Source organism: Eretmochelys imbricata, chromosome 7 (genome assembly GCF_965152235.1).
Source record: "Eretmochelys imbricata isolate rEreImb1 chromosome 7, rEreImb1.hap1, whole genome shotgun sequence".
NCBI lineage: Eukaryota > Metazoa > Chordata > Testudines > Cheloniidae > Eretmochelys > Eretmochelys imbricata.
The window spans coordinates 50,961,771-50,984,964 of NC_135578.1; the positions used below are offsets into that span (position 1 = coordinate 50,961,771).

Consider the following 23,194-nt stretch of genomic DNA (forward strand, 5'->3'; position numbering starts at 1 on the left):
AAAGAACTCTGGCATTTATTTGCTGTTGCATCTCATGCAACCCTAGACAATTTGTGCTGCTCAGCTGGAGCTTTCAGCAAACCAATGTTTGTCGCAGTTATGGACTCAGACGAGCCAAGCCCTTCGTAGCCAGTACGTAGGGAGCTCAAGCCCTAATTAAAATCAGGCAAAAATAGCCATTAAACGTCTCCCAGTTGTGGCAGTAAAGCAGATCAGAAAGACAATGACCTATACTCCTGTTCTTCCTGGTCTCCAGGAGGTCAGGAATGATATGCTGGACCGAACAAGCTCCTCAAAACCACAAAAAGAAAAGGAGTACTTGTGGCATCTTAGAGGCTAACAAATTTATTTGAGCATAAGCTTTCTTGAGCTACAGCTCACTTCATCAGATGCATACAGTGGAAAACACAGTATGCATCCAATGAAGTGAGCTGTAGCTCACGAAAGCTTATGCACAAATAAATTTGTTAGCCTCTAAGGTGCCACAAGTACTCCTTTTTTTTTTGCAGATACAGACTAACACGGCTGCTACTCTGAAACCTGTCAAAGCCACAGTTCAAGATGGAGACATTTAAAGCCTCCCTAGTAGCTAACTCCCAAGGGGTTTTCTATCTTATAGATCAAAATGAGGCATGTTGCCACATCCCTATGTAATAGTTCTTTGAATAGTCCATAGCTGTGTTTGTTGTGGTCAGTACTTCCACTATTCCTACACTTCCACTGTTCCAGCAGCACTCACAGGAAGAAGTTCACATTAACTTCTTCCTCCTGTCATCACACCAAGCTGCTCTCATGTGCTGTCTGTTGTTGAGGTCACTCTCTGCTGATGGGTGAAGGTCAATAGAACTGCAGGCTGCAGAATTTCTGAACTGGAAAGAATCTGTGACTTCCAGGCATGGGTCTAGAGGGCTGGGAGCACATTACCAGCAGAACGGTGATCAAGGAAACATTGTCACGCAGAGGAGAGCACAGCATCAGCTGGCTGGAGCAGAATGACATGTGACGTGGTCTCAAAGCACAGCCTCCCCTGAATGCACCAAGAGTGTCCTAGTAATGATGAGCATCACATCCACCACGATGAGTATTAAATGAGGGGACCTGATCCCCTTCCTTACAAGTCTCTTACTTTCCTAGGCAGGAGAGTGTCTCATGCCTGTGTGCACTTCATACTAAAGGAGAGCTAAGCACTAGAGCAGACTAACAGGACACTAATAGAGCTGGCTGAGCGGGAGTGTGTCTATTTTGAGAGTTCCCCCACCTAACTGTGCACCTCGGCAAACTGCCAATGGACTTTTACTCCCAGATTTAACAGTAAGACCCCACACTCTCCCTTTCTCCTGAGAGGGACCAAAAAAGTGCCAAAGGCTCCTTCCTGAAAATGTACCAGAGTGCCTTCTGCATACCTTTCCTCTTGTCCCATTTCTGTCCAGAAGATCAAGGAGAAGACAGCAGTCATATGGATGGCCTTCTCTGGCAATGTTTGGGGCTATGACTTTCAAACCTAGTCAGCATGACTCTATCCCTCTCTCAGGGACTGGTATTCCATCAAAAACCAGGAAAGCTGATCCTAGCTGCAAAAAGACAGGGTATTCACTCAAGGTCCTTACTCCCAGTCTGGCTTCAAGATGTCCCAATGCTTCATCTGACTTGGTTGGGATTTTTGCATTCGTGTAGAGACCACCCTCAAATGCTGTCTTCAGCCAGAATGGGACACCTATTGAGCTCCTATAGGGAGGGTTATCCATGGCTCTAAAAGATCATTCTCATTAACATTGCGGTAGAAGTAAGTAGGAGAGAGCTGGACAACAGATGGCTCTTTAGGTCAGCCTCACACATCAGTTTACCCTGCAGTATGTGGAGCAGAGCCCTGGGATCACGGCCGAATGTTAAATGTTCTCACAAACATGCATCTGAGTCACTGAAGGAGGAAATTCTCTTCTTTCAATCTCTGGCATTCTTAATGAGCGGCCACCTCAGAAGAGCCTGTAGGTGGGAGCTCTATGCATTGAACCCCATTGTTGTATGTTCTTCACAGAAAAGGTTGGGTCTTCTAGTAAACCTGGTATTGTTCTCCAGGTACACGTTCTTCCTCAGACTGCAGGAAGATCATGTTTCCCCATTCTGTCCTAAACCTTTACACCTACTGGAAAGATGCTGATGCCACAGGATCTCCAAGAGGTATCCTGATCACCTGTCACTGACAATGCAATACCCTAACTGCACTCTCCCCATGGGGAAATACATGACAGTTTCAAAGGCCTCATTCAAGGTGGAGCGGGAAGAGCACGCTGGATGGATAGTCCAAGTTTTAACTCAACCTACCAATGCCACCATGCATTTGCTGGGAGCAGTGTCCACAATGTGGGCTGAAAACATGTATGTTTTGTACAACGAGATGCGAGGCAGCTTCCTGGCTTTCTCTCTGTACCAGCATGAAGGTCTACAAGCTAGGCATGTGAGCATCAGAAAAAAGGCTGTTGTATGCAATGAGACTAAACTCTTAAATATTTATTTATCTCCGTGGCATCATACTTGCTGCTGATTCGCAGTCCCACTGAAGAGATTGGTGGCCCTTTGTCCTCAGCAGAAGAGGAGAATTTCTGTGCTTAACCAAAATGTTCTTCTGGTAGGAAGTTGCACAGATCCAGCCTAGCACAGGCTGGGTGAAATAGAATCAATAGCGAGTGTGGTGGTGAAATAATTTGTAGTCCTGCAGCAGACAAGTTTGTGTACTATAGTTTGTTGCTATCAACAGAAATGTTGCATCTCTTTAGTACTATAATCTGAACATTGATCAAGATAGTCTTTGCTGGCAGGCTCTGGGAAGTGGGTGTGCCAAGTGTGGGACTGTCTCTGGCATGGCAGTGAGACTGCAGACCTAGCATAAGATTCTGGTTCTATGGACTGTCCTACCAGTAGAAAGGAAATGACCACTAGTACAGATCCCTTTTTCTATCTTCCGTTGTCCAGTCTGTAGCTCCCGGTAAAGGGTCCTTTCCAAAGTGCATAAGGTCAGCAGCACTCTGAGAAGGGTGTTGTTGGTGCACAGTGAGACAGCCACTCACAGCTCTGTGCCAGTGAGTCACGCTGGATGACATTGACTCCTTTAATTTTGTGGATTAATTTACTTGATTCTGTTAAATGGCGTTTCTGTGGCTGTTGGAGCATTTGGATATAAATCTGTGCAAAGCAGCTTTGCTCCTTAAAGAGGAGGCTGCTTTTGACAAGCCCAGTGAATACTCTGTTTGCCATCTGGTGAAAGGACTTTTGTTTAACGGGTTTATTATCAGATATTAGAGAGTTCATTCTCTTAGTAGGATCTGTAGGGACTGATTTGCAGAAATCATACTAGATTTATTATCTGCTGTAAGTGTGGTGTGTGCACCGGTCCCCTGCCTGTCCCTGGTAATATAACAGTCTCACTGAAAGAGGCAGACTTCTGAAGCATTTAGACTTGTTGGTGGGTGCGAGTTCTGCTGGATTCCTTGAAAGTAAGGTCTGAAATCATTCTATTCTCCCTCTAAGGAGCTTCGTGCAGGGATTGCTAATTGAATGTGACCCATTAGCCAGCATTTCTTGGAGGAGGTTTTGGTACAGGACAAAAAGGATTACCAGTTGGAGCAGTGGGCAGGTGTTGTGCTAAGTAATGGTGGCTTTAGAGTTAGGGACACCTGGGACCAGGAGAATAATTCTCCCTGATTCAGATGTAAAGAGCAGTGCTGCAGTAGCTTCAAGAGCATCTGTGGCTGTTTACTCACGTATATTTTGGGCTCAACAGTGGTCTCTGGTTGGATCTGGTCACAGGAGCTCTTGGGAAGGGATCTGCCTAACTATAATCCTGCCATCCATGAGATAAGATTTGTTGATAGTGGTTCATTGCCTGCTTTTCTGTAGTGAGCCAGGGTGAGGGAATTGAGCATTTTCAGTGAACTCTCAGTAACGAGCTCTGGATTTGGAGGGCTGGAAAGTATGACTCAGTCTAATTATAACCAGCTTCTCGGGCAGGCCTGGAAGTTCCTTGTTTTGTCTCAGCACTGCTGTTACGGATTGCTTCCTCCAGTATTTGGGAGGATGAGAGGGCGGCCAGTGGGGAGTAGAACATCCTAGTACACAGGCTGGCTGAAGGTCACTGGTTTAGGCTTAGCTAACCCTACTGCCAGCTCACACATCAGCCTGCTGCATATCTGCTGAGCTTGTAGTGAGTGCGGGTTAGCTGTGAGATCACAGTACTTGGCACAGGCATTGTGGGGTAGTTCTGCTCTCCTCTGGCCTTTGGCTTATTAAAAGGCCGTGACTAGAAAAGAGACAAATTTCCCTTTCTGAAAGCTGTTCAGGGCTTTTCCTGTGCTATTGTTCTGTGAGTGAGAAGAATCAGGGTGTGGGCAGGGATTTGAACTCCATGCAGGCATGCAGCTTGTTCCAGTCAGAACAATGCAACTGAACAAACCCTTTTCAAGTTGGCAGTGTGAGCTGCTGAAGGGAGTTTTTCTGGGGACACTCAATGTTTTGTAGCAAGCTCCCTGTGAAACAGCTGCCCTGTCCTCCCACCCTGGCAGAGGGAATCTTTGTACCCTGAATAGTTCCCTTACAGGAAACACGAACACATCTGGAAAATGAAGGCGTCCTAGTGGGAGTGGGTGAGAAAGGCATTCACTGGGGCACATCTATTCCAGAACTTTGCCTGTTCAGTTGTGAAGCAGAACAGTCTGGCAGGAAGTTGGTGTTCCAAAAAAAAAACAAAACCCAATGCTCCTTGCATACCAAAGAAGTGTGTGGACACAATGAAGTCTCTCACTGACATCTGTAAAAGGGTGCCTTCCACGGGAGGTGCGGTGTCAAATAGCAGGCATGTGGCTGCCATTTCATTTTGCCATGAACGTGTGAGGGTAAGGCAGTTTCTTTAGGCTGCCGTAATCGTTTGGTTCATGAGGGACTTGCTGCATTTCAAGTCCCTTCCCTCAGTTAAAAAGCCTCCAGCTCCAGGGTTAGTAATGTGGTCCTTAGAACTGATGGACGGTCCTCTTTGAGCCCTTCGGCTCCTGAGAGCTCAGCTTTCTTACCAGCAGGTTTTCTTCATAGGCCGTGACTTCAGTTTGTGGAGTGAGCAAGGAGGCCTTTTCAGGGTTGTCATGGCTAGCACAGATGTGAAGATGCTCCCAGCCCTTCCTACTCACAAGAGAAGTGACTCTTCTGAACTAGCTGGAGCTTCTAGAAAGCCTTGGGTAGAGATAGTCAAGCCCTAAAGATTGACGAAAGCCTGTATGACTGAGGTGAGGTGTACTTCTGAAAACTGGTGAAATCTCTTGGCCATCTGTAGATATGAGGGGAGAGGATGAATTTCTATATGAAAGCTTGTTCATTTTCCAGGGGGTCTCTGGGCATGTTCCATTTGTGGGATATGGTGCCCCAGCCTGGAGCTGTAGAACTGCCAAGAAGAGCCATGTCCTTTTGGGGCAGAGTGCATAAGATTTCTTATGATGTGAGTAACATCGCCCTATTCTGTATCATAGAATCATAGAATATCAGGGTTGGAAGGGACCTCAGGAGGTCATCTAGTCCAACCCCCTGCGCAAAAGCAGGACCAATCCCCAATTAAATCATCCCAGCCAGGGCTTTGTCAAGCCTGACCTTAAAAACTTCTAAGGAAGGAGATTCTACCACCTCCCTAGGTAACGCATTCCAGTGTTTCACCACCCTCCTAGTGAAAAAGTTTCTCCTAATATCCAATCTAAACCTCCCCCACTGCAACTTGAGACCATTACTCCTTGTCCTGTCCTCTTCTACCACTGAGAATAGTCTAGAACCATCCTCTTTGGAACCACCCCTTAGGTAGTTGAAAGCAGCTATCAAATCCCCCCTCATTCTTCTCTTCTGCAGACTAAACAATCCCACTTCCCTCAGCCTCTCCTCATAAGTCATGTGTTCCAGACCTCTAATCATTTTTGTTGCCCTTCGCTGGACTCTCTCCAATTTATCCACATCCTTCTTGTAGTGCGGGGCCCAAAACTGGACACGGTACTCCAGATGAGGCCTCACCAGTGTCGAATAGAGGGGGACGATCACGTCCTTCGATCTGCTGGCTATGCCCTTACTTATACATCCCAAAATGCCATTGGCCTTCTTGGCAACAAGGGCACACTGTTGACTCATATCCAGCTTCTCATCCACTGTCACCCCAGGTCCTTTTCCGCAGAACTGCTGCCTAGCCATTTGGTCCCTAGTCTGTAGCGGTGCATTGGGTTCTTCCATCCTAAGTGCAGGACGCTGCACTTATCCTTGTTGAACCTCATCAGATTTCTTTTGGCCCAATCCTCCAATTTGTCTAGGTCCCTCTGTATCCTATCCCTGCCCTCCAGAGTATCTACCACTCCTCCTAGTTTAGTATCATCCGCAAATTTTCTGAGAATGCAATCCACACCATCCTCCAGATCATTTATGAAGATATTGAACAAAACCGGCCCGAGGACCGAACCTCGGGGCACTCCACTTGATACCGGCTGCCAACTAGACATGGAGCCATTGATCACTACCCGTTGAGCCCGACAACCTAGCCAATTTTCTACCCACCTTATAGTGCATTCATCCAGCCCATACTTCTTTAACTTGCTGACAAGAATACTGTGGGAGACCGTGTCAAAAGCTTTGCTAAAGTCAAGAAACAATACATCCACTGCTTTCCCTTCATCCACAGAACCAGTAATCTCATCATAAAAGGCGATTAGATTAGTCAGGCATGACCTTCCCTTGGTGAATCCATGCTGACTGTTCCTGATCACTTTTCTCTCGTGTAAGTGCTTCAGGATTGATTCCTTGAGGACCTGCTCCATGATTTTTCCAGGGACTGAGGTGAGGCTGACTGGCCTGTAGTTCCCCGGATCCTCCTCCTTCCCTTTTTTAAAGATTGGCACTACATTAGCCTTTTTCCAGTCATCCGGGACTTCCCCCGTTCGCCACGAGTTTTCAAAGATAATGGCCAATGGCTCTGCAATCACAGCCGCCAATTCCTTTAGCACTCTCGGATGCAACGCGTCCGGCCCCATGGACTTGTGCACGTCCAGATTTTCTAAATAGTCCCTAACCACCTCTTTCTCCACAGAGGGCTGGCCACCTACTCCCCATGCTGTGATGCCCAGCGCAGCAGTCTGGGAGCTGACCTTGTTCTTGAAGACAGAGGCAAAAAAAGCATTGAGTACATTAGCTTTTGCCACATCCTCTGTCACTAGGTTGCCTCCCTCATTCAGTAAGGGGCCCACACTTTCCTTGGCTTTCTTCTTGTTGCCAACATACCTGAAGAAACCCTTCTTGTTACTCTTAACATCTCTTGCTAGCTGCAGCTCCAGGTGCGATTTGGCCCTCCTGATTTCATTCCTACATGCCCGAGCAATAGTTTTATACTCTTCCCTGGTCATTTGTCCAGTCTTCCACTTCTTGTAAGCTTCTTTTTTAGGAAGGGCATCCACACTTCTTTCTCCGCCCTCATAGATTGTGAACAGAACTCACCATCATGTCCTCAGACTAGACCTTTCCTACAGGATAGCTTAGTGTAGATAGCCCTTCTCTTGGGCCACTTAGTGAGACCATAGCTGGCCGGGAGCCTGTAAGGTTTCAGGAGCTGCACTTCCTGCTCATCAGTCATAAAGACATGCTTACATTCAGTGCCTTCTGTGCCTGTGCCAGACCCACTTGGTAACTCAGTGTAGAGCAGAGAGCCTTGAGACGCCAGGATCATCAGTCTGATACTAAGTCTGTCAATGGTACCAAGACCAGCCTCCATGTCATAAGTCCTGCGTCAGAGGACCAAGATGCACTATGCCACTCTGGCTTTAGTGCCATCTTCTATCACAGCCTGGAGACCAGACTCTCCTCTGCCCTGTACTGGGAGTGAATTCTTCACCCAGCACTGACTACTGAGTTTTCAGTAACCTTGGTGGTGATCCAGGAAGCACCCACCTTAGCACCTCTTCCCTCAGCTGGCACCATCGTCCTTCACACAGACTTCAAACCTGTTCAGTGATGCCAGGTTTGTCTTGTCACTGCAAACCCACATAGAGGTCTGTCTGGGTAGAAGGAGGAAGCACGTATCTCCACAAGAAGGGCATTAACAGAAGAAAAGTTAAGAAAACCTCTCCACCCCCTTTCATACTCTCTGAACTGGGAAGGTTTTGAAGAGATCGGAATCTGTTCTTAGCTTTACGCTAATTAATAGTTTTATCAGTGACCTGGAAGAAAACATAAAATCATCACTGATTAAATTTGCAAATAACATGGATTTTGGGAGAGGTAAATAATGAAGAGGACAGGTCACTGATAGAGCAATCTGGATCACTTGGTAAACTGGGCACAAGCAATTAGTATGCAGTTTAATATGGTTAAATGTAAATGTATATATCTAGGAACAAAAAATGTAAGACACTTACAGGATGGAGGAGTCTATCCTGGGAAGATAGTCCTCTGAAAAAGACATGGGGTCATGGTGGATAATCAGCTGAACAGGAGCTCCCAGTACAATGCTGTGGCCAAAAAGGCTAATGCGGTCATTAGATCCATAAACAGGAAAATATCAAGTAAGAGTAGGGAGGTTATGTTATATTTGTATTTGGCACTGTTGCTGGAATCCTGGGTCCAGTTCTGGTGTCTACAATTCAGGAAGGACGTTGATACATTGGAGAGGGTTCTTCAATCTAGCAGACAAATGTATAACAAAATTCAGTGGCTGGAGGTTGAAGCTGGACAAACTTAGACTGCAAAAGGAGCACTTTTTTTACGGTGAGGATAATTAAGCACTGAACAATTTACCAACGGGTGGGGTGGATTCTCTATCACTGGCCATTGTTACATCAAGAGTGGATGTTTTTCTGAAAGATCAGCTCTAGTTCAATTCAGGGCAGTTCTTTGGCCTGTTATACTAGACATCACACTAGATGATCACCATGTCCCTTCTGATCTACAAAGGCTCTCAGACAGCACTGGTGACACTTTAATTGGGAGAGCGATTGACCATTGGAACAAACTACCAAGGGAAGTGGTGGATTCTGAATCTCTCTTGATTACTTCAGATCCAGACTGTATGCCTGTCTGGCAGAGACGCTCTAGCTCACAGTTACTGGCTCAATGCAGGGGTAGCTGGTGACATGCCACAGGAAGTTACTCGATGAGCCAGTGATCCCTTCTGGTCTTCAACTCTGTGACTCTACAAATTTATTCTTGTAAAGTTCCTGTCTGCACTCCAACTCTTCACCCTTCTTTCCATCTGCCTCAGAACAACTGTGGTTAGGGAGACGGCCCAGAGGGGACTGTGGGGGGTGCACTTCCTTATATCGGGTCAGCTGAATATCCCTTTGAAGCTATGTTTGCACTCAGGTGGACTTTCAGCCTCCGTTTTCTCTCCCCCCCTTCCTCCCCCCCACAATTCTACAAGTAATTGTTTGTAGAAGCTTATTTGGGGTGCTAAGTAACCTCATAGCAAATGTTGAACACCTTCAGCCAGGGTCTTAAACACAGTTCACTGTCTGCCATGCATCCGAGTTTAAAGAGAAGGCTCCAGTATTTTTATACTTGATGTTAATTCTACTCTACATCAATAAGAGTTGTCAGACTTATTCCATCTGTCACAGCCACACATGGACAAGGGACCACATCATAGAGTTACTCAGTGGACATGCTCACATCTTGATGATCTGCCACTTCAAAAAAAAAAAAATCTTAATCAGAAGTTTTGGAAGGATTTTACTGGGCAAAGAAGGTGGCTTGCAGCAGGTGTTCTTTGTATAAGAGACATAATACAAAGTTCGGTATTGGTCAAGAATACAGAACAAACTTTACCCGTAGGTGCTCAGTAGAGAACAAGTGAAAATAACTGGCGGCAGTATCTTGAAGTTCAGTCCCAAACACTTAGTTTTACCTCTTTCTCCAACAAAATCTTCCAGAATTGAAGCAGTACGACACAGGGTAGACTACAAGAAATTTTCTACCTGTATTCAAAAAAGGATCAAACTAGTGGCACTAAGGGTTGGTAAATTCCCTCGACAGGAACAGATGAAAGCTGCCTGCTGCTGGTGGAGCACTCTAGCGCTCTTGGAACGCAAGGTGAGAGTCCCCTCCAGTCCCACCCTGGGAACACACACCTAGGACTAGGGCAGGGGTTGGCAACCTATGGCACGTGTGCCAATTTTTAATGGCACGCTGCTGTCTGCTGGACCTGGGCTGACAGCAGCGTGCCACTAAAAATCCTGCCCAGCCCACTGTTTTCCGCCCACCACTCTCTCCTTGCAGGGCAGGCAAGCTTCCCCCTCCTCCCACCTCTTCCCCCAGCATGCAGGGTTCCTGCCCCTCCTTCTCTCCCTCCCTGCGGCCGATCAGCTGATGGCCCTTGCCAAGGAGGGGGAGAGGGAAAAGTGGAGCCACAGCACGCTCTCTGCTCCGGGGACCTTTGGGTCAGGGGTGGAATCAGGGCATATCCCCTCCAGCCCCCTGCCGTGAGCCGCAGGGGGCTGGGAGCACCTCCACGACCCCAGCCCACACCCCCAGCCCTCTGCCCTGACTCCTGCACCCCCCCCACACCCCAGCCCTGACTCCGGCACCCCCCCCCACATACCCAGCGCCCTGCCCTGACTCCTGCACCCTCCTCACACATACCCAGCCCCACCACACCCCATGCCATGACTCTTGCACCCCCCACTCCCACCCTTAGCACCAAACAGGAGCTCCTGCACACACACACACACACACATTCCCACCTGTACGCCTCGCACCAAATGGGAGCTGCCCAGGTAAGCGTTCCACACCCAAACCTCCTGAGCCCCCTCCCTCATTCTAGCTCCTGGCCAGACCCTGCACCCCAACCTCCAGCCTGCTTCTTCACCCCCAGCCCTGTTCTCAGCACACTACCACCCTCATCTCAGTGCAGAGAGAGGAAGAGAATGGCTAGAACCAGGGAACTAGGTAGGTACTTACTCTGTGTGGACAGGGCCAGGACTCCAGACTGGCAGTGCTCAGCCCACTGCCGGTCTGGGGTTCTAGCTGCCTGCCCCAGCCCCCAGACCCTCAGTTCTGATCTGCAGAAATGAGGGGTACCACTCCCCCATAGTCACCTCGGGAGGACTCCTCGTCTGAGTCCAAGGTGGAGCCTTACACCCATCCCAAGAGCTGCCACTAGTACCTGTCCTACATCCCACTGAATCCCGGTGCGCGTTCCCCCCCACCGGTAACTGGCCAGGTGGACAGTGGTCTAGGCCCTATACAATGGCCATTCTGGAACCCATGAGGGTTTCCTCTGGTACCAGGTCCATCTTCTCACCGGTCATACTCAGTTGTTTCCGAGAGAAAGGCCCCTGCACCGCTTCACTCGGCACCGGACCCTGACTCAGGTACCGAATCCAGTACTGATACACAAGACATGGGCCACGTGGAGGTAATTGAGGCTGAAGAAGTTGGGCCGAAAACAAAGGAAGCAGGATCCAAAGTGGGACCCTCAGCCGCACCTTCAAAAGCACCCTCGGCCGCACCTTCAAAAGGCCTGCTTGGGCCCACCGGAGTACCTATGCAACCCTGGCACTGAGACTGAGGTGGTAGAAATGCAGTGTCCCCCCTGGACATACCTCTTCCTCCTCTTCCTCCCCCTCCCCAGGCGAGGCTGTCTCAAGATGACTTTCAAGCCCATCAGGAGCTTCTAAAAAGGATAGCGGCTGCCCTGGGGCTAGAGGTTGAGGAGCTCAAGGAATCATCCCACAGCTTCATTGACATTATGGCTGCAGCTGCACTATCTATGGGGGCCCTGCCCATTAATAAGGTGGTAATGGGTGAGGTCAGAGACCTGTGGCAGACCCTGTCTTCTCTCCCTCCCACTTCAAAGAGGGAAGAGAAGAAATACTACATGCCAGCCAAAAGGTACGAGTACCTATACTCTCACCCCCCTTCTAGGTCCCTAGTTGTATCGGCAGCCAATAAGAGGAATAGACAGGGCCAAGCAAGTTGCTACCCCCAAGCAGAAGGACACAAAGAAACGTGATCTATTTGGGAGAAACATTTATTTGACAGGTGGGCTACAGCTACGTATCTCAAACCAGCAAGCCCTGCTGGGGAGATGCAAAATTACAACTTATGAGACTCCTCGTCCAAACGTAAAGACTCCATGCCTCAGGACTCAAGACAGGCATTCTTTGCCCTCTTAGAGGAGGGAAAGACCATTGCCAGAGCCTCTTTCCCAGCAGCCCTGGATGCAGCCAATGTGGCAGCCAGGCCAATGGCTTCTGCAGTGGCCATAAGGCAGTGCTCTGGGCTGCAGTCCTTGGGGCTACCTCAGGAGGTCCAGCAGTCAATTCAGGAACTCCCTTTCGAAGGCTCCTCGTTTTCGGAGCAAACAAATACAATTTCCACGTCCTGAAGGACTCAAGGACTACCCTCAGGTCCCTGGGCCTCTATGCTCCGGCCCCTTTGAGGAAGCACTTCAGGCCTCAACAGTTAGCCTGCTTTTTGGGGTTGCTAGACTAATCAGTAGCACCCCCACTACTGCTCCCACTCCATCCGGACCTGATCTCACAAGGCATTGGCCGTATATTCCACCCGAACGTCTGGTCCCTCGCATGACCGCAGGGAAGCTCCATGGCTGAACCTGGAGGAGCAAGCTTGTTCAGAACAAGTTCAGCAGGTCTTGCTGGGTAATAGGAAGCTGTCCAGTAGGGCTATCTACTTTGCCAAGTGGAAGCATTTTTCAATAGGCCTCGAGGGGATGGCCATTTCTCAGACTGTCTTCTCTTCAGTTTATTTTGGAATACTTGCTCCACTTAAAACAACAAGGTCTGGCCCCTGAATGAATCAAGGTGCACCCAGAAGCAGTTTCAGCCTTCCTCCCACCAGTGGGCAGTAGGTCAGTTTTATCTCACAAAATGACAGTCTGATTTCTTGAGGGGTTACCGACTTTACTGTCATGTTTGCTAACTGATTCCTCTGTGGGTTTGAACTTGGTTCTGTTGAAACTCACAGGCCCTCCCTTTTTGCTGCTAGCATTGTGCCCTCTGCTCTTTCTCTCCTGGAAGGTTGCCTTCCTGATAGATATTACCTCAGCCAGAAGGGTCTCTGAAATCAGGGCCCTTTTGTCAGAAGCACCATACATGGTGTTCTTGAAGGACAAGATTCAACTGCACCCCCATCCGGCCTTCCTACCAAAGGTAGTCTCACAGTTCCGTAGCAACCAAGCCATTTTCCTGGCAGTTTTCTTCCTGGAGCCACACAAGAATTCAGAAGAGCGATGGCTTCACCCATTGGATGTTAGGCATGTCCTCACCTTCTGCATTAAGAGGACTAAACCCTTTTACAGATCCACACAAGTTTTTCTGGCAATAGCAGAGAGGATGAAAGGCCTACCTGTTTCAACCCAGAGCATCTCATCCTGAGTAACCTCCTGCATTTGGGCATGTTATGAGCAGGTAAATGTTCCACTACCTGCCATCCTGACCACTCATTCCATGAGAGCTGAGGCCTCTTCAGCAGTGTTTCTGGCCCAGGTTCTGATTCAACACATCTGTAGGGCCGCAACCTGGTCATTAGTGCAAACCTTCTCATCCAGCTATGCCAGGGCGGCAAACTTTTTGACCCAAGGGCCACATCTGGGTATGGAAATTGCAGGGCGGGCCATGAATGCTCACAAAATTGGGGATTGGGTGTAGGAGGGGGAAGGGCTTCGGCTGGGGGGTGTGGGTTCTGTGGTCGGTCCAGAAATGAGGGAGTTCAGTGTGCGGGAGGGGGCTACGGGCTGGGGCAGGCGGTTGGGCGGGGGGGTGTGAGGGCTCTGGCTCAGGTTGCAGGCTCTGAGGTGGGGCTGGGGATGAGGGTTTGGGGTGTAGGAGGGTGCTCCGGGCTGGGATCAAGGGGTTTGGAGGACAGGAGTGGGATATGGGCTGGGGCAGGGGATTGGAGTGCGAGGGGGGCAGAGGGTGCAGGCTCTGGGCGGCGCTTATCTCAAGCAGCTCCCAGAAGCAGTGGCACGACTGCCCTCTGGCTCCTGCATGGAGGTGCAGTTAGGCAGCTCTGCACACTTCCCCGTCTGCAGATGCTGCCCCTACACCTCCCGTTGGCCGTGGTTCCCAGCCAATGGGAGCTGCAGGGGCAGCACTTGGAGTGGGGGCAGTGTGCCAAGCCCCTTCGCTGCCCCTACCTGTAGGAGCTGGAGGGGGGTTGTGCCACTGCTTCCAGGAGCCGCACAGAGCCACGGTATGCAAGGAGCAGAGCAAGCCCCCGACCCCGCTCCCCAGCTGGAGTGTCGGAGCAGGGCAACCCCAGACCCTGCTCCTTGGGGGAGCTTAAGGGCTGGATTAAAATATCTGAAGTGCCGGATGCAGCCCCTGGGCCTTAGTTTGCCCACCCCTGTACTACGCCATCACCAACAGGCTCGAGATAACGCTGGGTTCGCGAGAGCAGTGTTGGAGTACACATGTCCATGAACTCCAACCCCACCGCCTTAGGTACTACGTATGAGTCACATAGTATGGAATAGATATGAGCAAGCATTCAACCAAAAAACAGTTACTGATATTACATAACTGTTGTTCTTTGAGATGTGTGGCTCATGTCCATTCCATGACCAATGCTCCATCCCTGCTACTGGAGTTGATGGCAAGAAGGAACTGAGAGGGTGCGGGGCCGGTGGAACCCCTTATACCGGCACATATGTGCGCAGCTCCAGAGGTCGCTAGAGCCAGCCCGACGGATACCACTGAGGGAAAAATCTCCAGCAATGGTGCACGCAGCACGCACATACCTAATGTGGAATGGACATGAGCAACACATTTCGAACAACCGTTACCAAAGATCTGTAACTGTCTTTTTCTGTGTTAGATGGGTCTTTGGTACGCCCCCAGGCTTGTGTGATCTTTAGCTACTAAAGGCTCATTTATAAGTGTCTCCAAAATAACTGGAAAATGAAGGCAGCCTTTTTTCTCTCAAGTAACAGAGGAGGTATTTCAAAACTAGAACTCTTAAAGGAAATGGTAGAGTTTGAATACTTGGCACTGAGATTGTGTACAGAGCAAACTGGAAAGCTTCTCTTGATGAAGTGATCTCAAATCATTAACAGTGTGTAGCCTTAACAAATACATTTAAATGGTATTTAAAACCCATTCCTAGAGCAGAGTCCAGGGTTCTCTTTACTCTGCTAGTGTTCATACTGTCACAAACATGACAAGGGAGTGCAGAAAACACTGTGCTCTGTGCACTAGGGGCATGATATCAGAGTGCCTCGAGGAGAACAGAACTCTGAACTGGACCAAGGTGGCTAAGTTAAGGACTCCCAGTTGAGTGTTACCATTTATAAATTAGTATCAAAGTTTATATTTACATATATTCCTTCCTTTAGTTTAGCGACCAGAGTCTGTTCTGAAGTCCAGGCTCAGTGACTTCTCATCTAAGATTTAGCTCTGTGTTCCAGTAATTCTCCACGTCTAACCTTTCATAGAGAAAGGAGGATGGGGAGAATCCAAAGTGTGCTAACACTGAGGTCCAAAAGCACACAAAGTTTAAGCATGTGCAAAGTCTGAAAAGAAAGATGCCTGGAACTGGGTGTGCCGGGGTCTTGCCAGTCCATCAGGTTCTGGGCCACCAGCAGAGGCTTCTGTGAATCCAGGGAACTTTGCTTTGAGTTCCTCAGTTCCACTTTGGGGACCTCTTCTTTAACAGAACAGGAATTACCACAGGCCTCTGACTTCTTATGGCCCAAATACCTTGCAGTACAGTTTTACTGACTCAGACTCCACGGGTAGGTCTCCAGATCCTTAAATGGCAGTTGTCTACAGCACCCTGGTTTTGTGTGCTGGACACCTTTCGTGAAGAAATGTCCTTCAAGAACAGTGAGAGCTTTCAGGCTCTGTCTCTCATCGAGTTAATGCTCTGGCCACCATTTCTGCTGTCTCCTCCTGTCCTCCTAGTCACCACTTCCTGAAGTAGGAAACCATGAAGCTCACAACCCCAGGCCCTAGGATAGCATGCCCCCTAATGCCAGTTCTGTCACTGCGACATGTAGGGTTCCACTACGTCCCTCACAGTGCCTCTGGGCAGAATGGATCTTTTGAGATGAAATTATTCCAGAGTGTGGAAATGCTTTTTTTCAAATCAATTCCCCCCCCTCCACCCCAGGACATTACATTTGAAAAACAGTGTTAATGTTCAGCTCAGGAAGGTTGAACAAGAAATGATCTCAAGTTGTGGTGGGGGAGGTCTAGGTTGGATATTAGGAAACACTATTTCACTAGGAGGGTGGTGAAGCACTGGAATGGGTTACCTAGGGAGCTGGTGGAATCTCCATCCTGAGAGGTTTTTAAGGCCCAACTTGACAAAGCCCTGGCTGGGATGATTTAATTGGGGATTGGTCCTGCTTTTGAGCAGGGAGTTGGACTAGATGACCTCCTGAGGTCCCTTCCAACCCTGATAGTCTATGATTCTAAGGCTAGAACTCTGGTAACTCTCACATTTAAACTCTGCCCCAGACATGTATACATTACTGGTACACCTGAGTACTGACCATTTATCAAACACAGTACAACATCCAGCCATGTAAGGTTCATCTCGTGAACTGTGCAGTGAAAGAGGCAACATTTGCTTTGCAGCTTGTATAGAAATAACTTTCTTGGACATTCTGGCATGGCCAGAGTGGTCCACAGTCACAAAAAAAGTAGGGTTACAGGAAAGATTGTATGTTGGAGTAATAGCATGTGATCATGTAATTAGAATGTATTGTCATGTGCACACAAGGGCCGTAGTTAAAGTTGCATGTGCAGCCTTAATTTATATTTCCCAACATGTGTTAACCATGAACTGTAAAACTCTCTTATCCTCAAGTTTGTATATTGGAATTTAAATAGTTTGAAGCAATGCTGCCAGAAGAACCAGGTTCTTTAGGCTGCCATTTACATGCTTAAATTTACTAACAACTTTGCCCTAACTTAATCAGAGTTTCTGCCCTCCCCCACTCCATATGTAGCCTCTTGGAAGTCAGTGGTGAATTTTATCATGAATAAGGGTGGTACAGTCTGACTCAGGCTTTTGCATTCAGTGTAAACTAAATCTCATTATATTTTCTCTTCCTGGCTTCTGAACCTTGTGGAGACAATGCAAAATTCCCCTTACTTTTGTGAAAGGCACACATGGGTAAGGTGGCTTCCCTCACATCCTAGATGTGAGGTAGGGGACAGTAACCTCAGCCACTCCTCCCCCCTTAACTTGTGGCCTCACTCCCTTTTCGTGACTCTGCTTTCTGGCAGGCTGATAACGTGGCTTAGGGTGGGGGACAGGAGACATTCCGCTACAGCTGACCCATCACTAACTTCATGGACCATGCTGCCTGTACCTGGTATCTTATGGTAACCTGGCAATGTGCTGCACAGATGCTTTACCTGGGGACTAGAGCAATATCTTGGGCCTGTGCTTTTTGCAGGCTGCAGTTGCCATGCTGAGCGCAGGTAAAGAGCAGCACTCCCCTTCAGGCTGGGTGTTTCTCTGCCTTGCTGCAATGCACATGAACGGTGGGAAAATTGCCATAAAAATGCCTCTTTCCCCAAGGCAGATGGGCAGCTATACAGAGGCTGGATTAGGGCATGATCTCCTATGTCTACACATCTCAGAGCTGAATTCCAGGCAGCTAGCACAGACTGCTCACTCCCCACCGTGACTTAGAATCATTGAATATCATAGAATATCAGGGTTGGAAGGGACGTCAGGAGGTCATCTAGTCCAACTGCCTGCTCAGAGCAGGACGAATCCCCAACTAAATCATCCCAGCCAGGGCTTTGTCAAGCCTGACCTTAAAAACCTCTAAGGAAGAAGATTCCACCACCTCCCTAGGTAACGCATTCCAGTGCTTCACCACCCTCCTAGTGAAAAAGTTTTTCCTAATATCCAACCTAAACCTCCCCCACTGCAATTTGAGACCATTACTCCTTGTTCTGTCATCTGCTACCACTGAGAACAGTCTAGATCCATCTTCTTTGGAACCCCCTTTCAGGTAGTTGAAAGTAGCTATCAAATCCCCCCTCATTCTTCTCTTCCGCACACTAAACAATCCCAGTTCCCTCAGCCTCCCCTCATAAGTCATGTGTTCCAGTCCCCTAATCATTTTTGTTGCCCTCCACTGGACTCTCTCCAATTTTTCCACATCCTTCTCGTAGTGTGGGGCCCAAAACTGGACACAGTACTCCAGATGAGGCCTCGCCAATGTCGAATAGAGGGGAACGATCACGTTCCTCGATCTGCTGGCAGTGCCCCTACTTATACATCCCAAAATGCCATTGGCCTTCTTGGCAACAAGGGCACACTGTTGACTCATATCCAGCTTCTCGTCCACTGTCATCCCTAGGTCCTTTTCTGCAGAACTGCTGCCTAGCCATTCAGTCCCTAGTCTGTAGCAGTGCATGGGATTCTTCCATCCTAAGTGCAGGACCCTGCACTTATCCTTATTGAACCTCATCAGATTTCTTTTGGCCCAATCCTCCAATTTGTCTAGGTCCTTCTGTATCCTATCCCTCCCCTCCAGCGTATCTACCACTCCTCCCAGTTTAGTATCGTCCGCAAATTTGCTGAGAGTGCAATCCACACCATCCTCCAGATCATTTATGAAGATATTGAACAAAACTGGCCCCAGGACCGACCCCTGGGGCACTCCACTTGACACCGGCTGCCAACTAGACATGGAGCCATTGATCACTACCAGTTGAGCCCGACAATCTAGCCAGCTTTCTACCCACCCTATAGTGCATTCATCCAGCCCATACTTCCTTAACTTGCTGACAAGAATACTGTGGGAGACCGTGTCAAAAGCTTTGCTAAAGTCAAGAAACAATACATCCACTGCTTTCCCTTCATCCACAGAACCAGTAATCTCATGATAAAAGGCGATTAGATTAGTCAGGCATGACCTTCCCTTGGTGAATCCATGCTGGCTGTTCCTGATCACTTTCCTCTCATGCAAGTACTTCAAGATTGATTCTTTGAGGACCTGCTCCATGATTTTTCCAGGGACTGAGGTGAGGCTGACTGGCCTGTAGTTCCCAGGATCCTCCTTCTTCCCTTTTTTAAAGATTGGCACTACATTAGCCTTTTTCCAGTCATCCGGGACTTCCCCGGTTCGCCACGAGTTTTCAAAGATAATGGCCAATGGCTCTGCAATCACAGCCGCCAATTCCTTCAGCACTCTCGGATGCAACTCGTCCGGCCCCATGGACTTGTGCACGTCCAGCTTTTCTAAATAGTCCCTAACCACCTCTATCTCCACAGAGGGCTGGCCATCTCTTCCCCATTTTGTGATGCCCAGCGTAGCAGTCTGGGAGCTGACCTTGTTAGTGAAAACAGAGGCAAAAAAAGCATTGAGTACATTAGCTTTTTCCACATCCTCTGTCACTAGGTTGCCTCCCTCATTCAGTAAGGGTCCCACACTTTCCTTGGCTTTCTTCTTGTTGCCAACATACCTGAAGAAACCCTTCTTGTTACTCTTGACATCTCTCGCTAGCTGCAGCTCCAGGTGCGATTTGGCCCTCCTGATTTCATTCCTACATGCCCGAGCAATATTTTTATACTCTTCCCTGGTCATATGTCCAACCTTCCACTTCTTGTAAGCTTCTTTTTTATGTTTAAGATCCGCTAGGATTTCACCGTTAAGCCAAGCCGGTCGCCTGCCATATTTACTATTCTTTCGACTCATCGGGATGGTTTGTCCCTGTAACCTCAACAGGGATTCCTTGAAATACAGCCAGCTCTCCTGGACTCCTTTCCCCTTCAAGTTAGTCCCCCAGGGGATCCTGGCCATCCGTTCCCTGAGGGAGTCGAAGTCTGCTTTCCTGAAGTCCAGGGTCCGTATCCTGTCTGTATCCGTATCCAAATGTCTCATGCTGTCCTTTCCTGCCATGTCTGCTCTCACAAAAATGGAGGCCCACTGTTCCCCACAAGTGGTAGCAGTGGTGCAAGCTGTGGAGTGGAGAGGGAACAGGCTCAGTGGCTGTGGTTTAAATCCTGTGCTCATCTACACTACAGTTTCCATCATTGCTATTCCCGGGGGAAATTGCAGATCCTAATTTTACTCCAGTAGACTCAGCCATGTAAGCCTGTGTTGCCCCCAGTAGCTACTATGGTGACATCGCGGGACAGAATCAGGCTGTGACAAACCAAAGGGAGCCACATAGCTGCATGTAAGGGGTGCGGCAGGAGCAGCAGCCCCTTGAGGAAAAAGGGGAATGTCTCAAATACCTGTGAGGGAAGGAGAGAGAACTGATCAGGGGAAAGACAACTAACGTGAGCAGCACCTCTCTGCAGACTCTCAGAGACAGTAGGTCACTGGGAAAGAGGTGAACATCCATACGACTTGGATCTCTGATGCTGCTCACTGCTGCCATTGGGTGAAGAGTTGGGTTGTGTATTGTGGGAGGCCTTCATGAAAACTCAAACCCCATAGTAGCAGCTGCTATTTTCTTGGAGCTGAGATCCACTCAAAATGTGGGTAAAATTAAGATCTGCATCCAAAAAGAAATGGTATTAAAAGAACATTAAGGCTGCACAGTCAAGCTCTTAAAAGTTAGGAAATGCCAGAATTTGGGTTGCTGTTGCAACCTGAAATGGCCCCCTATGCTCCAGTCTTTTAATTATAGGATTGCATCCTGTTTTTTATACATTCAGTGCACAGCATTGATGGTGAACGAGGCAGAGCTGGGTAGTGATTCCAGAAGCCAATATAAGGTGTAGGTGCTCAGCCCATCGGAAGAATCAGGCCCTGGGGGTCTCAAGTTACACTCCCAAAATTAGTGAATACTTTTGCAAATTTTGACCTTAATCTTGCTGTAAAATGGAAATAACAGAATTGTGACAACAGATTTATTGTTTGTGAGATATTTGTACCACAGTGATGAGTGCCACAGAGAAATCAGTTCTACATTCAGTGCAGGTTTCGGGTGGTGTGCAGTATATAAGATATTGGAGCACACAATGAGGATAAAATGAAATATTAAGCAGTTGCCTCATTCTCTGAACACCATCCATATTGTGCACTGCTTGAGGCATGGGTCCTGTGGAAAAAAGTGATTGTGTAAGTAAAGGCTGTATCCAAATTGAATAAACACGAGGGCAGAATTAAGGTTGTACAGGCATCCCTAACTCTGGCACTTCCTAACTTTGGAGCACTTGACTTTTCAGCTCTAATATTTTTAACATTGTTATAAGCACAGCCATACTGGGTCAAACCAATGGTCCATGTAGCCCAGTATCCTGTCTTCCGACAGTGGCCGGTGCCAGGTTCTTCAGAGGGAATGACCAGAACAGGCAGTCATCAAGTGATCCAGGCCCTGACGCCCATTCCTAGCTTCTGGCAAAGAGAGACTTAGGATCACGCAGAGCATGGTGTTGCATCATAGAAGATGAGGGTTGGAAGGGACCTCAGGACATCATCTAGTCCAACCCCCTGCTCAAAGCAGGACCAACCCCAACTAAATCATCCCAGCCAGGGCTTTGTCAAGCCGGGCCTTAAAACCCTCTAAGGATGTAAATTCCACTACCGCCCTGGGTAACCCATTCCAGTGCTTCACCACCTCCTAGTGAAAGTTTTTTTTTCTGATATCCGACCTAGACCTCCCCCACTGCAACTTGAAAATATTGCTCCTTGTTCTGTCATCTGGTACCACTGAGAACAGTCTAGATCCATCCTCTTTGGAACCCCCCTTCAGGTAGTTGAAGGGTGCTATCAAATCCCCCCTCACTCTTCCATGCTGCAGGCTAAAAAAGCCCAGTTCCCTCAGCCTCTCCTCATAAGTCATGTGCCCCCGTCCCCTAATCATTTTTGTTGCCCTCCGCTGGACTCTCTTGGATATCCCTGCCCATCTTGGCTAGGTAAAATCTATGGAAAACATAATACATACAAATAAAATGTTATGTTGAGACTTAGCTTTGTATTTAAAGACTTGACTTCATGTGTCAGATCTGCTCTCAGGGGACAGCACTTTGCAGCTAGCTGCCAGAACGTGTATCCAAATTCTAAAACTAGGTAGAAAGCTTAGGTCAGCAGGAGACGAGGCCTGTTAGCACAGGCCCATCACTGCCACTGGGTTGCTGCGCTTTCTCTGCTTACAATAGGGTACAAAGCAATGTGCATAATTTCACTGTTAGTTGAGCAGCGGAGTAAAGAGCTGTGAAAACTCAGAGGTAGCAAGAGTCAGACCCATTGGTTTGAATTGCAAATGGAAAAGGATTTCTGTTAGTCCAGCTGCTAATCATTGATACTCTTTGCTCTGCTTGCTGCAGTCTCTAGGGCTTTTCAGTGTTGCATGTCATGTCTGCTCTTGTCACACATGAAGGGAATTGTCACCCTGTAGCTCACGAAAGCTGTAGCTCACAAAAGCTTATGCTCAAATACATGTGTTAGTCTCTAAGGTGCCACAAGTACTCCTTTTCTTTTTGCTAATATAGTCAGTGAATAATGACTGATCTTGGTGCTTTTTCATTCAGCTATCTAAAGCAAGAGACCTCGTGCTTGGTAGCCAGCTCCAGCATTCCAACCCTCTCTTTTTCAACTGCTCTCAAACCTCGTGTGCATTCCTACAGTCTGCAAGGCTACCTTGTCCAGCTATATGTTCTGACAGATTATGAAATATGTGTAAGCTTTACAGAATTGCAGAGATATGAAAATGGCCTTCTTGGAGAGAGCTTAATCACATCACTGCATTAGGCTGCAGCAAACCCAGCAGGCTTGAGGGAACCTGAGTATCTCCCTGTGCACGGGGACACCTCGCAGTGGCGAAAGGAAGCTGCTTGTAGCATTAGAAACTGCAGGCTGGAGTAGTGGGTGCTGCAACTTAATTCTTGCATCACTCTGCTGCCTCCTAGTTCTCATTGAGCTCTGTGTAGGCTTTCCTAGGTGTTAAAAGAACAGGAGTACTTGTGGCACCTTAGAGACTAACACATTTATTAGAGCATAAGCTTTCGTGGTCTTATGTTAGTCTCTAAGGTGCCACAAGTACTCCTGTTCTTTTTGCAGATACAGACTAACACAGCTGCTACTCTGAAACTAGGTGTTAAAGTGCTGCTTGGGGAGGGGATCTGCTGTGAATTGTAGCTGGGGCACCATGTGGTTCTCAGTTCTTCAACAACAGACTCCACCACTTGCTGCAGAGTCATGTTTCAGCATCTGCGTTGGTGTCTTCAAAGCTACAATTCTTGTCCTTCCAGAGGTGAA

The 23,194-nt window shown here is 48.2% G+C and overlaps 1 protein-coding gene across 4 annotated transcripts in view; it reads left to right on the forward strand.

The window, feature by feature from the left end:
* The window catches only part of DAG1 (dystroglycan 1), a 110,705-nt gene that overhangs the window by 80,268 nt on the left and 7,243 nt on the right, over nucleotides 1–23,194 (forward strand). The gene's annotated exons all lie outside the window — the stretch shown is intronic.